This window comes from Mustelus asterias, chromosome 4 (genome assembly GCF_964213995.1).
Source record: "Mustelus asterias chromosome 4, sMusAst1.hap1.1, whole genome shotgun sequence".
NCBI lineage: Eukaryota > Metazoa > Chordata > Chondrichthyes > Carcharhiniformes > Triakidae > Mustelus > Mustelus asterias.
In genome coordinates, this window is record NC_135804.1 from 68,957,008 (window position 1) to 68,960,679 (window position 3,672).

The following is a 3,672-nucleotide window of genomic DNA, read 5'->3' on the forward strand; positions in this document are numbered from 1 at the left end:
ATTTAAACAAGTAGCTGGAGGCAGAGGGTCCACAAATATCCCATCCTCAATGATGGAGGAGCCCAGCACATCAGTGCAAAAGACAAGGCCAGAGCATTTGCAACAATCTTCCATCAGAAGTGCCAAGTGGATTATATATCTCCAACCCTTCAAGAGGTCCCCAGCATCATAGCTGTCATTCTTCATCCAATCGATTCATTCGAACTGATATCAAGAAAGGGGTGAAGGCACTGGATCCTGGAGTGGTGCCAGCGCTGACAGTGTTCTACAAGAATTGTGAAGATCTGTCCGCCAGAACTAAATACACCTCTAACCAAGCCAAGTACAGCTACAAGACTGGCATCTACCCAGCAAAATGGACAATTGCCCAGGTATGTCCTGTCCACAAAAAGCGAAACAAATCTAAACCAGCCAATTGCCGCTCCATTGATCTACTCTCCATCATCACTAAGGCAATGGAAAATGTTGTTCACAGTACTATCAAACACCGCTTACTAAGCAACTACCTGCTCACTGACATTCAGTTTGGGTTCTGCCAGGGCCACTCAGCTCCTGACATCATTACGACATTGGTCAATTGTAGACAAAATAGCTGAACTTAAGAGATCAGGGGAGAGTGACTTCCCTTGATTTCAAGACAGCATTTGACCAAGTGAGCCGTAACAAAACTGGAATCAATTAGAAACAGCGGGATCTCTCTCCACAAAGTAAAATGGTTGTTGCTGGAGATTAACCATCTCAGTCCTGTGCAATAACTGCAAGAATTCCTCAGCATAATATCTTAGGCCAAAACATCTTCATTTGTTTCATCCGTGACTTTTCTTCAATCATATGGGCAAAACTGCAGATGTTCACTCATGATTGTACAAAATTCAGTGCCATTCATGACTCCTTAGATACTGATGAATTCCATGTCGATATGCAGAAAGACCTGGACAGTATTCAGGCATGGACTGATAAGTGGCAAGTAACCTCTGTGCCAGAGAAGTGCCATGAAATGACCCTCTCCGACAAGTGTGAATCCAATCATCTTCCCTTTATATTCAATGGCATTGCCATCTCTGTTTCCCCCACTATCAACATCATGGGAGTAACCATTGACCAGAATCTGTCCCAGAACTGCAATTAGAACATAGAACATAGAACAGTACAGCACAATACAGGCCCTTCGGCCCTCGATGTTGTGCCGAGCTTTGTCCGAAACCAAGATCAAGCTATTCCACTCCCTATCATTCTGTGTGCTCCATGTGCCTATCCAATAATCGCTTGAAAGTTCCTAAAGTGTCCGACTCCACTATCACAGCAGGCAGTCCATTCCACACCCCAACCACTCTCTGAGTAAAGAACCTACCTCGGACATCCCTCCGACATCGCCCACCATGAACCTTATAGTTATGCCCCCTAGTAACAGCTACATTCAGCCAAGGAAATAGTCTCTGAGCGTCCACTCTATCTAAACCCCTTATCATCTCATAAACCTCTACTAAGTCACCCCTCATTCTCCTCTGCTCCAAAGAGAAAAGCCCCAGCTCCCTCAACCTTTCCTCATAAGACCTACCCTCCAAACCAGGTAGCATCCCGGTAAATTTCCTCCGCACTCTCTCCAATGCTTCCACATCCTTCTTATAGTGAGGTGACCAGAACTGCACACAATATTCCAAATGTGGTCTCACCAAGGTCCTGTACAGTTGCAGCATAACCCCACGGCTCTTAAACTCAAACCCCCTGTTAATAAACGCTAACACACTATAGGCCTTCTTCACGGCTCTATCCACTTGAGTGGCAACCTTCAGAGATCTGTGGATATGAACCCCAAGATCTCTCTGTTCCTCCACATTCCTCAGAACCCTGCCATTGACCCTGTAATCCACATTCAAATTTGTCGTATCAAACTGAATCACCTCGCACTTATCAGGGTTAAACTCCATTTGCCATTTCACGGCCCAGCTCTGCAACCTATCAATGTCTCTTTGCAGCCTACAACAGCCCTCCATCTCATCCACTACTCCACCAATCTTGGTGTCATTAGCAAATTTACTGACCCACCCTTCAGCCCCCTCCTCTAAGTCATTGATAAAAGTCACAAATAGCAGTGGACCCAGCACTGATCCCTGTTGTACACCGCTGGTAACTGGTCTCCAGTCTGAAAATTTTCCATTCACCACCACCCTCTGCCTTCTATGAGATATGATGTGGAGATGCCGGCGTTGGACTGGGGTAAACAGAGTAAGAAGTTTAACAACACCAGGTTAAAGTCCAACAGGTTTATTTGGTCGCAAAAGCCACACAAGCTTTCGGAGCTCCAAGCCCCTTCTTCAGGTGAGTGGGAATTCTGTTCACAATTCTGTTCACAATTCTGTTTACAATTCTGTTCCTGTTTGTGAACAGAATTCCCACTCACCTGATGAAGGGGCTTCGAGCTCCGAAAGCGTGTGTGGCTTTTGCTACCAAATAAACCTGTTGGACTTTAACCTGGTGTTGTTAAGCTTCTTTCTATGAGATAGCCAGTTACATATCCAATCAGCCAAGTTTCCCTCTATCCCACACCTCCTTACTTTCTTCATGAGCCTACCATGGGGAACCTTATCAAATGCCTTCCTAAAATCCATGTATACGACATCAACTGCTCTACCTTCATCTACACACTTAGTTACCTCCTCAAAGAATTCAATCAAATTTGTGAGGCAAGACTTACCCTTCACGAATCCAAGCTGACTATCATGGATTAAGCTGCATCTTTCCAAATGGTCATAAATCCTATCCCTCAGGACCTTTTCCACGAACTTACCGACCACCGAAGTAAGACTAACCGGCCTATAATTACGAGGGTCATTCCTATTTCCTTTCTTGAACAGACGAACAACATTCGCCACTCTCCAGTCCTTTGGCACTATCCCCGTGGACAATGAGGACCCAAAGATCAAAGCCAAAGGCTCTGCAATCTCATCCGTTGCCTCCCAAAGAATCCTAGGATATATCCCATTTGGCCCAGGGGACTTATCGACAATTGCAATTGCCGATGATCAGGTCAGAGGCCTTCAGTTCTGCAGAGTAACTCACCTCCTTATTCCCCAAAACCTGTCATAAAAACACAAAGATAAAATTTATTTATTAGTCATAAGTGAGGCTTACATTAACATTGCAATGAAGTTACTGTGAAATTCCCCTTGCCGCCACACTCCGGCACCTGTTCAGGTCAATGCACCAAACCAGCATGTCTTTCAGACTGTGGGAGGAATCCGGAGAATCCAGAGGAAACACACGCAGACACGGGGAGAACGTGCAAACTCCACACAGTGACCCAAGCCGGGAATAGAACACGGGTCCTGGTGCTGTGAGGCAGCAATACTAACCACTGTGCCACCATGCAGCCCCTACTACAGTTCAGAAGAGGCCATTCAGCCCATCAAGTCTGCACCATCTCTCCAATAGAGTATCCTACCCAAGCCCTATCCCTGTCATCCCATGTATTTTCCCCACTAATCAATCTCACCTACATATTTTTGAACATTTTTGCATCATTTTCCAGTCGGAGGAAACTGGAGCACCTGGAGGAAACCCACACAAACACGGGGAGAATGTGCAAACTCCACACAGACAGTCACCCAAGGCCAGAATCGAACATGGGTCGTGGATGAGTGCACCTCCAACAACACTCAAGTAGTTCGCCAC